The sequence below is a fragment of the Ambystoma mexicanum genome, chromosome 11 (assembly GCF_040938575.1).
Source record: "Ambystoma mexicanum isolate Mex_15411 chromosome 11, UKY_AmexF1_1, whole genome shotgun sequence".
NCBI classification, from domain to species: Eukaryota; Metazoa; Chordata; class Amphibia; order Caudata; family Ambystomatidae; genus Ambystoma; species Ambystoma mexicanum.
The window spans coordinates 482,449,660-482,462,029 of NC_090934.1; the positions used below are offsets into that span (position 1 = coordinate 482,449,660).

Sequence of the window (12,370 nt, forward strand, 5' to 3'; positions counted from 1 at the left end):
CTGGATGTCTGGGTTTCTTCCATGGCTGTGGTGAAGTTATGTATTTATTTGTTTATTGAAGACAGCGGTGGACAGTCAGTCCTACAGGAACTCTGGAGATTTCCCATTGGGGCTGTGCACCATGGGCCCCTTGTGCATGGGTACCCTGGTTTTCCGCCCCTCTTACCTTCTCTCCCATCCTCACATCCCCTTTCTTCCATTTCGGCTCCTCCCCAAACATCCATTTGAATTTTCTAAAAATGTTATTAAGCTTCCAGTTATTTATTACAAACTCTGTTTTTTGTTATGTTTAACTACTTTTTAATGTTTATATAGATACAAATAGGTTTTAAAATTCACCATTTAGACAGACCCACTTTTGTCAATTTTTGGGGGGATCCCCCAAACTCTATTTAGAGGTGTTTGTCTTGTTCGCTACATTCTTTCACACTATGTAATACGGGGCCACTTTGAAAAACATTTCCAGGGCCACTTTTGGTTCCCAGTTCACTGCTGAATTTAAACAGTTGCTATTTTTAAAGTTGACAGAATGTCCTGGGGTTTTCTTCATAATAAATGGGTCTTGGGAATGAATTCAAGAGTACTGCACATTAAACTGATTGGAGTGCGTTTCCTATCTTGGTTTTCTTAGAGGAGCCAATCTGGAGTCTTCTGGTTGAGACAAATCTTGGTCTATTACTCTTCACGCTCTACACCTCCTCCCTTGGCAAACTCCTCTCCTCCTTTGGGTTCTTATCAGCTCTTTTCTGAAGTTAAGCAAATCTTCTCCTCCATCCCGTCCATTACTCCTAACCTCTGCTTGAGGCTCTCTGAGCTCCACTATCCGTCACTGTGTGGCACTTTGTTGTCTTATGCGCAACCACTCCACGTCATCTATCTCCAAGCCCCCATTGCCTCTCTCTTTTCCCCTCCATCGTTTATTTTCCCTCTGACCTCCTCACCCACTTCTCCAAGGAACCCAACATAGGGTTCCTCTTCAATGGCGCTCTAAATCTCCAACACGTCTTTACCGCCCAAACCATTACTACTAGGATCAAACTGCTTAACAGCCCCCTCCTCCCCCGACCCTCTGCTTTTCATGTTACAGCACTTGCACGCTCTGAATGTCTCAAGACCTAGTAGGAACATTTTGTTTTGCTTTTCCTCCACCATGCCACCCCCACCCCCTTTGTCTCGATGCACCTTCAAACACCATTTGCTTTAGAGGCACATTATAAACCCACAAAATAAAATAAATAACAGATGAGCCCCTCCTCAGCAATCATTCCACTTAATCTCTCATCCGTACCCTGGTTTTCAGCTGCTTGAGGCGCTTGCTGGACCGCCTTCTCTACTCCTTTGCTACTCTTGACAAAATCTTCAACCGTGAACCGCTCCTCTCCCAACGCCGCCATGCCAGTTGGCTATCCGTTCACAACTAGTCCCTCCACAAATTCCCACTACTTATCTTTAAATCCATTCACAGACTTCCTCTCACCAATCCCTCCTGGCTGCCACAACCTCCCACTACTCTCCTCCTTGCACCCCATCAAGCCACCCTTCCTGCCACAAATGTGCATAGACTGACAACTCCTTGTTTCACACTGTGCGGTCTTATGCATATATTTCGTGCCAGTCCTGTGCAGTTTCGAGTATGTCGGTGCCACCCTCATGATGTTCACTGTATGCAGGTGTATAGCTTCTAAAGCACCCACTACCATTGTGCAATGCTAATGAGTTTCATTTCAGGTAAGCAAAAACATAAACAGCAAGTTTAAAAAATGTGTGATGGGGGTTTTGTAATCAAATTATATCGCTAGACGTACTACTTCCTAATGCATGTAGCCGAAGAGGGGCTTGTGCATACATGTTCATGTTTGTCCTCTGGCGGGCTCTGTGAAGCTGCCATTCGGCTGGATGGGAAAAACTATGCACAGAAAACAAAATAAGATCTAAACCCTCCATGGTGGCTCTTACTATTGCTGATATAAGTAGCCTGTTCCTTCTATGGGAAACAATCATTACCAGGCCTTGAGGATTGTGGACGTGGGGCGCACTGTATAAGAATTCTAATAAATAAATAAATAAATAAATCAAGCTAAACCCAGAAAATGAAGAATACTGAAAAAGAAGAGATAAGCAAAATCCTTCCTGAATATTCCTAAGATGAAAATGAAGAAGGCTATCTGAGACTAAAGCATAACATACATGAAAAACAAAAAGAAACACATCTCTACTAGGACCAGCGGATCTTATGCCATGTGAGGGGCGAGGCAGAGGCTTGGAGGAGAGCTTAGAGAACACCAGGGGATTCCCAAAAGCTTGTACTTGCAAAAAGAGGGGATACTGAGTTGTGGGCACAGGATTCCTCCATGGTGTTCAATAAATGAGAACATGAACATACATTTTTAAAACCAAATAGGTGCAGTATATTTGGAAAAAAGTTCTTTTAACTGTTAGAATTACTGTAAAGGTAACCTTCGTTATTGGACCAGTAATTTTCAGGCTGTTATTATTCCCAGGATATTATTATACAGAACCTCACTGACAGCTGACCTTAAATCGCTGAGTCAACTCGGCTGAGCTCTTCCTCTGGCACACAGACTATGACCAATGCCAACTGTGCCTGCCTGAACGTAACCACTTGTTCGTCGTTTGGAGTGCTTAGTGCCCATATGCGAGTTGCCCACTGGCTGGCAGGGAGATTTCGCACCCATTTAAAGGTGGCCCGAGGGCTTACAAAGACCAGCATGGGCTGATCCCTGAATATGTCTGAAACTGAATTATCCATCGAACAGATGCAAGTTATTCTCTTAATTCCTTGCGAACATTTCCTGCGAGGCTATACTTGGTTGGTCCGCCTTTTTGAATGTTCTCCAACATCTAGAAAAGGTCATTCCCGCGTAAATGTGCAGTGCCCCTTCTGTGCCATATTTACAACCCCTTCACAAGGCTCATTCCTTCGAAATGCCCTTTCCTTTCGGTCTCTTTTAACTTTTCATTTTGAATGCATTGACATCTTAAATATTTTACAGACGCAAAGGTCGGGGAATGATCCCTACGGTTGGCTAGAGGCTGACCTACTGATTTCTGATTACGCAAATGGCGATGAAGCAACAATAAATTACCAATTGGAAAAGACAGGAGCCATTGCAATGCAGGGGGAAAGACTGACATTCGCCATGATGATGTGAGAAGAAACTTTCAAAATAGCCAGGAGGATATACTAGGACTCACTGTCAATGGCAAAATCTGTTCTGGAGGAAGTAGCTACAATAACGGTGATGGTGAAAGCGGAAACATCAGCAATAGTTAGGCTAATTCAATACAAAAGAAAAAGATTGGTGATGCAAGGGTAAACATAGATACTCGCGTCAACCATCCAAGAGGATGGCCATGGCGATGCAAGAGGTACCATTGGCAATAGTCATGAGGAAGCAAGAGGAAGCGGCAACAATGGCCGTGAAGAAGCATGAGACAACACAGACAATTGGCAAGAGGACAGGACAGAAACAGCTATAGTCGTGATAATGTAAGATGAAACAACATCAACCACCATGGCGATACAAGAGGAAACAAACATATTAGACATGGCAATGCCATAAAATGACAATCCCCATGATGGTGCAAGATGAAACATAAACTACCCAACTATCCAAGAGGAGAAACCAATGTTAACGATGATGAAGCGAGAGGAAACATTGTCTGGAACCATGAGGATGGAACATGAAATGTTGGCATTTGCCAGGAAGATCTAGGACAAAGAAAGAATTGCTGGTGATGCGTGCAGAAGCACATACAATACCCGTGATAATTCAATAGGAACTGACCATAAAGATTATCATGAAAGCCGGACCACTGACAACAGCCATGGGGGTGCAGCAAGAAATAGACACTAGCCAAAGGTATTAAAAAATAAATAGGAACAGAGGCAGCAGCTTTAACGATGTGAATAGAAAGTCCAATAAAAGCCATGACCGCGCAAAAGAAAACACTGACATTCAATGTGATAATATAGAAGGGAACAACAACAACAGCTATGATGGTCCAAGAGGAAAACACTGTCAATATCCCTGGAGATGGAAGAGAAAATAAAAATCAACTATTGCAGAAACACAGTTGTGTTTGTGATATTTCGCCTAATTGTGTAAGGTGGGCATATTTTGCATTTAGCCTAATTGTATAAGGTAGCCCTATAGTTGCCCTTTCAGCAGAACTGTGCTGCACACGATAGTTAGCCGCCATGCATCACAGTTAGATAGGATTGTGAAGATTAGCCCTGCACAGCACACCGAAGACTAGTATGCAGCTATTCCCCACAATCAATTAGTTCTAGCTGCACACATGATCTTTACCACCTTGCTCATCGCAACGACCATCAGAATGCAGCTATCCCCCTGAAACATTCGGTCTTGGTGCACACATAACCTTGTACCACCTTACACATTGCAACATGCATTAGAATTCAGCTATCCCCATGATAAATTCTGCCTAGCTGCACACATAATCCCACATACCCCACTCACTGCACAGCACCACATTCATTAGAATGCAGCAACCCCCCACAATAAATCCGGCCTAGCTGCACACATGCCTAGTGCACACACACACTATTTGTTGCAGTGACCATTACCTGGACTGCGGTCTCCGAGGGTATTCAACCGACAGCGTGTTGAGACCATACCAATGGTGAAAGGCCCTATACAAAAGCCCATTTACATAACATAACATATTGGAAAAAAGTAGTGCGACTTAGTGTACCAAAATGATAGCAAACTTTTGCACCACGCACACATTGTACTGCCAAAAAACAATACTTTCTTACACTAACACAAAAGAAATGACTTTGCTAACCAGATAGTTGTACAGCAATGCTTCTCCAATGGTGACCACTCATTCAGACACTGGTTCGCCAGCAATTTTGTAGTCATCACTCGCCTTCAGTTACAGGAATTGTCAGTGGGAAAAATTGAGCAGTATGCATACCCTCAAATGTAGCTCAGTGAGTAAAGTACATGCTGCATAGCTCTTTGGGGAACCCAGATGTTCAGAAGGGCCAACTCCAACCCTACTCTTTCGTAGAGTGTTGCTTCTTTTCTTTTACAGTACCTCAGATATAGACTATACACGGCAGGATCCTCCAGAAGAACGCTGGACCACTACATAAGGCCAGTTTGTATTAGAGGAACAAAAGAGGAGTATCCCCCAGGAATGTGGGATGTCAGGCTGTGCAATACCTAGGCTACCCCTGACATCTTACTATCTCTGTCCCAGCCGTATTGGCCTTCCTAAAGCACCAATCTGTTGGCCACGCTAAGAAGGTACTTAGAGATTCGTCAAACTCCTGTGCCCTACTGCAGCCCTCACCTGCGATGAATGTTCCTCGTACGACTTGCTGATTCCTTAAGCAAAACACTGAATGTGAGGCCGAGTACGATTTAAATATTTGGAGGAATGAAAGTCTCAGTACTGACGAACAGGCATTCTCTTTTTGACTGTCAAAGGCGTTTATGTAGAGTTTTTCAATACTATACATTTTTATCTATTTATTTATTTATTTCTATAGCGCCAAAGGTCCGCCATCATCAGGGCGCTATAGATTGTGTACATTGCGGCAACCTGTCATAAAATGTCTTCATTTGTAGTTGTATTCATTTGAAGAACAGGAATGTTAATTTCGATCAGAAATGGACTTTAAATAACACATGAACAGATGGCAGAGGGATTCCCACAATGGGTGCCTGCACAATAGCACAAAGATGAGAACAATTGGTGGGCCAGTTTATGAGGGTGTACAAAAGAAAGTGTGACGCTACAAAACAAAATGGACAGAATACATATATAAGAGAACAGGTGACTTACAAAGGTAGCATTACTGTATGGGGACAGGTGCTTCAAAGTAAAGAGAAGTACAATTTAAATATACAAAATGACATTATTAATTTGACATATTACATTTGTTGTCATTTAGAAAGCTGCCAGACTTTTGATTACTTTGGTGATCTCTCTGGGCTGCTAGAGACCAGGCGCTGGCTAATCAGAAGGCAGTTCTATTCCTTGGACGGATGTTGTCAAAAAAGGTCATTTGTTGAGTGCAGGTCCGAGAAATAATTCGGTACATCGCTGCATAATTACAGTGCGTAGAGGTTTGAGGGTGTCTGCACACGTATCAATGCCTCAGGAGGATGGCCCAGTGTGTGAATGCAAAGGTCTGCAGCCTATGCATGCATTCGCCTCTGCTAGTATACTACTAATGCCAGTAAAAGGGGACAACAGAAACCTGGGCCTACTCTGAATGTTTGGGCAACTTCGTGCACGATTATGCAAAGGTTTAGGGTGGGGGATGCTAATTCAATTGAGACAAAGTACATAAAAGTGAAAACTAAACGATGCACAAACAATGTGTTCACAGATTGCACTGTTTTGCAAAAAATGGCACCTTCTACTTTCTCTTTTCAAATCACTAATTCCTAAAATGTCCCAGAGCTCTTACCATCTGCCCTCTTTATTTAAAATGTATTGTTTCCGGGTTTTTTTGTAAATAAACAGTTTTTATTTTTGTTATCTGCGTGTAAATACTGTCCCAGTGACTAACTGTGTAATATACTTCTCTGCGGACTACCCTGCCTCCACTACCCTTAAACTAACTCGATGTACTCACGTAACCTGAAACCATGAAAAGACTGGCTCTGTGAATAATTGTTTAGCACACTTCTGGATAGTCCCCCGGCATAAAAAGTCCCCTTACTATGTTCCATCGCTCTATACCGTCACCAGCGGGATACCTCCACTTATGTACCGAACATCTAAGGTTTTGCCTTATCGTTCGGCGTGCGCTTTACGATCAAATGGACAGAGGGCCTCATTACGACACTGGCAGAATGGGTTTAACGCTGCCGGTAATGGTGCCAGCGCCGTTAAACCCATTCCACCTCATTACGAGGTTCCCTTGCGAGACCCGCTCTGGATTTCTGGTCAGACCAGACCAGGCGCCCTTTGCGGGTCCCGTGAGGGGACCAGCATGCTAACAACGGGCCCGTTACTAACGGGCCCTTTGTTAGCATCATCCCCATTCCCATTGAGCCCTATGGGGGCTCGAATGGGAATGGGGATGGTCCGGGTTCCCTGAATGGGGAAATACCGAGCCCTCCTAGATCGGAATGGCCCGGTAATTCCCCATTCAGGGAACCCGGACCCAAGTTTGGAGGCAGCCATGCCCTTATTAAGGCCAAACTCGTAATGAGGCCCAGAGACTTTTAACAGTTCCCTCCTCTCGAACATCTATTTGGGGAGATTGACGATTTCCCTCTCTGGGCCCCCGCATCTGGATTTCTCTCCCACAACATTTGCGTGAAATCCATTCTCCGCCCAGTTTTCGAAAGTCCTTAAAAACATACCTGTTTAATTGAAACTTCCTGGCTATATCAAAGAAAGCTGTCCATGTTCCTGCCAAATTAAATGTACACCTGCGCCCGGGTGCAGTTTTGCTAGCTTCCCCATGGGATATGCGCTTTCGAAACATACAAATCAAAATATACAAATCATTTTACTCTCTGATTCGCAGAAGTGTTTTATAATGGCACAACCCCATTGGAAAATGCTCTGTGAATCAGGCCCTATGCCTGCACTGGAACGCCCCCTGCCATCGGTACTGTTGCTCTCTGTACGCATTTCTCGTAGCAATGCCAGCCAAGTTACATATAGATCAAAAATTCAAATCTCGGGCAAAGTGGCAGTATTTGTAAACCTCATGTACAGCTAGCTGTTCTTTGGGTGCAGGGGTGGGGCCACTCTCCATTGGCTTTGCAGTGGACGCAGTTGGCGTTAATCCATTAGGGTGGTTTTGTGAAGGTGGAACCTAGAGCCTGCAGCCAAATCTGGCCTTGCTTATTTCTTTGTATAAATTCAGAGAGCGAGAGAGAACGATTTTTTAAAAAACTAAATAGCTTTTTATAATGCGCTGTATGGCAGACTCCAGCCTCCAAGTGCGGGACATGGTATCGAACCCATGCTGCTCAGCACCTCCAGCTTTAGTGGCTCGCGCAGCGTCGCTCTAGGCGCGCTGCCCTTGCGGGATGATTGCGTTCTTTTCCATGAATTGGCAACTGAGTACATAATGTAGCAAATATGTCTACCTGTGTCATCCCATCATCACGTTTAGTTTATATTTTGGTACATGGGGAATCGAAAGAGAACATTTACCCTATAGTGGATTTTTTACAAACTGGATTCAGGTGGAGAGGGGAAAGAAATACCTGTCTACCACATAGACCACCTTATACTATCTAACACGATGGGTCTGATTCACAAAGCATTTTCCAATGGCATCTCAAACTGGAAAATGCGTTGTCAATCAGGCTCTATGTATACAGTGAATACCGTTTTTGACTCACGTGCACGCGACTATTTTCACACCTTTTGTTTTCCAGGTACACGGAGTCATTTCCGAACCAGAGTGACTTGCATGTTATCGATTTCAAACATTTTATGTGAGGTACATCACATGTTTCAGATGGATTGCGCATAAATCTTTGCTATGGGTGTAATTTTAGCGGGGGACAAGGGTGTTTGCCCCCCCAACTTTCGTGGCACACCATTTTGTACCCCTCACTTGGCAGGAGCCCCTTTCCTTTAGATGGCATCCCCCCAACATTTTCAGCAAAGTTACTCCATTGATCATTGCAAGTATGGTTTGAGGAGAACGCCCCTTCCATTTTACAATGGGAAAGCTACCTTCTCACTTAGCCACTGCGGGCTTCATTTAAGTGGAAACCCGCCGGTTTCCTGCCAGTTTGCCATGCAAGGGGACCAGTGTATTTTTCACCAGCTTTCGGCTGATGGATTCTAGATGCAGTGCAGACTTTAAATGCAGTTCTTTTTGCCAGTGGAAAACATAAGGAAAACCTGCAAGTTTGCAATGTAAATGAGGCCCGTGTGTCTACCCACAGCCACTTCCATTCCAGCGTGTATGCATGTGTGTAGGTTTCACTGTGGGTGGGCTTGCCGTTCCATTGCTTTCCGTTGAAAGGGGGTCCTTAAATGCTTTTGATGTGGTCTTATCTTGGAGGCGTCTGGCTGGGTGCGGTTAGCAGTCTTATACAATGAATCAGTGTTCAAAATAATGGCAGTGGCCATGTTGGAGGAGACTTTAAAGGGTTGGGATAGCTGTTAACTTTTTGGAACCCAGCATAATGAGAAAAGTAGCCTTTTCTGATGCTTTGGCTTGGCCTTTCTATATATTTTTTTATGTGTTGGTTTTGGGTATTGCTTTATCATTGCAATTTATAAGCACATGTGAGATCTCGAATTAGCTGAACAAAAAAGAAGACTGCCCTTCTTGTTTGTCAACGTGCCAGGGTGGTGGGGCCGGGAAAGATGTCCACTTTTATCTGCAGGCCCCATTATGCCATCAGCCAGGGTTTCCTCTATGTGGAACGGAGCCTTGGACATAAGCCTAGCTTACTCTTCCTCGCCCCTGACAACTTTCAAACGTGTAATTGTCTCTTGGCTTTCTCTGTTCCAGCCCTCCCACCTTCCCGAAAGCTATAGGCTCGGCCAGGGACGTCATTTCACCAAAATGCTATGGGTAGCCGAAGCAACACCACATGACCCTTGACCTCTGATGACATCACAGGAAGTGATGTCATTTGACCCAAACCCTAAGAGATATCACGGGAAGCGATGGAACACAACCTTTCACCCCTTGACAAAACAGGAAGTGGCATCGCATAGCATTGTTCCTAAGTACACTACGAAAAATATGGTTACGATATCACTATAATGTGATATACATTTTATACAGAAATGGATCGCAATATGTATCATTCAGATCAGTGTGTATAGGCTCATATTACCAAATGACTTCGAATGCAAGCAAACATCCATGTTCAAATGATAATGATGTCTTATTATATAGCACTTACGCTTAGCTTAAGCGCTTTATATAGAACAAATATACATAAAATATCACCCAATCTGTGTTGGTACTCATATATCGACCTCAGAAGGATGAAAGGCTGAGTTGAGGTGTTTAGGAACAGACTAAATCAGTGACTCACCCCTTGAAGTGTACGTGTAATAAACTTTTAATGAGTCTAGCAATTATTGCATACATTTCCAGAAAGACAAATGATTTGTAATTCCTATTCTTTCTTATTTAGGGTCACTGCTGAAAGTGTTAAGACTTGTGGAATCCCGTTTTTTATTTTTTTAAGAGGATTGAACAAGAAAAAGAAAGTCAGCCACTCCAGAAGCAAAGAGCCACATGGCGCTGGCCACAGGAGCTTGCAATATTTTTGCCAGGGGTTGCAAGGGAGACCACAGGGGTACCAAGGGAGACCTCAGGGGTCGCAGGTGCGACCCCTGGCAACCCCTAAATGACGTCCCTGGGCTCGGCAGTCAATTTGAGGATTTCCCTAAGTCTCTGTCCACCTTTGGAAACAATGAAAGTGCAATCACTCTGCACAGGCATTCTCTAAAGAACCCAGGACAGGGCCTTATCAGCCGGGGAAGGCAGCTCTTGGAAGACTTTCCTAGCAGAGCAGAGCAGCTACCTGAGCCAGAGGTTGGGTACGGTTCCTTCTTCCCACTCACTTCCTTCAGCTTGGCTGTTTCTTCTTGGTTTTGCAAGTGCAACTGTTCCATATATTTCAATTAGTCTATAAAGCACTCAGATGTATGGCCTATTGCCAACATTAAAGTACTTTACAATAAACCAGTGACTGGTTAAACTAGTTGCTATGTTCTCTCTCCTAAATAGTTAAGGACAAATCGAAGAAGGTGATAGTAAATATATTGTTCATATGCCAAGTAACGGAAACGTCAAAGTAATCAGGATCACACTTCGCTTTACTTACTTTATCACACTCATACAGATGAAAGGCCGAAACAGTGCTGCCAGTATTGAAACCTCTAGCTCATTTATTTATGTATTTGTTTTTTTAATAACGTTCTTTGAACCTCTGTTGCTCTGTGTGGTCTTGCTTCCAAGACCAGCACGTTGCCCATGTGCTATCCTCCGTTCACAGGGTATACACACAATTATCTGCAGCAAATGCATTAACTATTTTAGCTGCTGATTCTACTAAGAAATGAAACATGGGTCTGTTCTCAGTAGTCCGGAGATGCAAGCTGGGAGAAGGCCGGACCAATTAACAGGGAGGACTATTTGGTGGGATCCCTAACCTACAGCTGGTGCGATAACTCCAGGGGTTCATTATAAATGAGCGATACTGTTTGCTCGGCACCATCAATTACCACATCTAGAGGCGTGCAAAATTACTGCCGGCAAAACGGAATAGGTCAAATTCGCCACCAATTCCGTTTAGCCAACTGGCCGTTTTTTTCCCGTTACACCACATGTTTGGGCTGTTTGTTTTTTGCATGGAACTTTTGTTTTTCCCTGAATTTCAGATTTTTTTGTATCCCAAAACACCCCAAAATGAAGTTTTATGAAAAAAGTAAATCTGACAATGTTTCCACAGAACGAAATTGAGCCATTTGGCACATCCCTAACCACATCCCTCTGGCACTCCTCGCCCATCATTAACACTTTCTGCAAGCGTTGTACGTGTGTTGGTGTTTATCTTATTTGCCCATTCTCTTCTCTGTCAGTCTCTTTACCTGCTTTTGAGTCCTCTCCTGTTCTGTTGTAGTTGGACCTTACAGTCCAAATAGATGAAAAATGAAATCACCTTGTCCAGTTACTTTAACTGCTACATAAATACAACTGGTTTTCCTTCTGAGCCCAGTATCTCTGTTTTATTTGAGTATTTTGCAGGAATGAAGATTTGACCTCTATCCACTGTCAATCTTCAAGCCTAAGACTCACTTCTGAGTTTGTTATTAATCAGCCCTATTTGCTTGTGAAGCACCACTGGGCGGATTCATAGAAGGGTTTTCTTCACTTTTGTATGGGCATGGCACACGAAAATAGAGAAAGTTGCCATATTATGTTCTCAGCCTGACACACAAAAGGGTCCAAGGCCAAATACGAAAGCAGAGCCCTCTTCAAAGCCATCAAGCACTGATTGCATCAACCCTCTGTCCCACCCATCAGTACAGTGTCCCATCGAAAAATCCACCCCATTACATTTTTATCAATAAGATTAGCATGATCCACCTGCACATAAACACCAATGCCACAACTGACAGCACACCACATTTTGAAAAACAACCACTACCTGGTCAACTTTCAACACACTCAACATGGAGGGCCTGACTCCCACTCGAGCATCCCATGCGTATGACATCCTACCAGCCTCCATACTCAAGATCCTTCTGACTGTAGCACTCCTCCCTTACCTGGCAATCTCCATCAGCTCCCTCACTCGTGGCATCTTCCTCTTGACCCTCAAAACTGGACAAATCCTCCCACGTCTCAGAAAACCAA

At 43.8% G+C, this 12,370-nt stretch overlaps 1 protein-coding gene across 1 annotated transcript in view; it reads right to left on the reverse strand.

Moving 5' to 3' along the window:
• The window catches only part of LOC138503529 (uncharacterized), a 429,237-nt gene that overhangs the window by 402,817 nt on the left and 14,050 nt on the right, over positions 1 to 12,370 (reverse strand). The window lies entirely within an intron of this gene.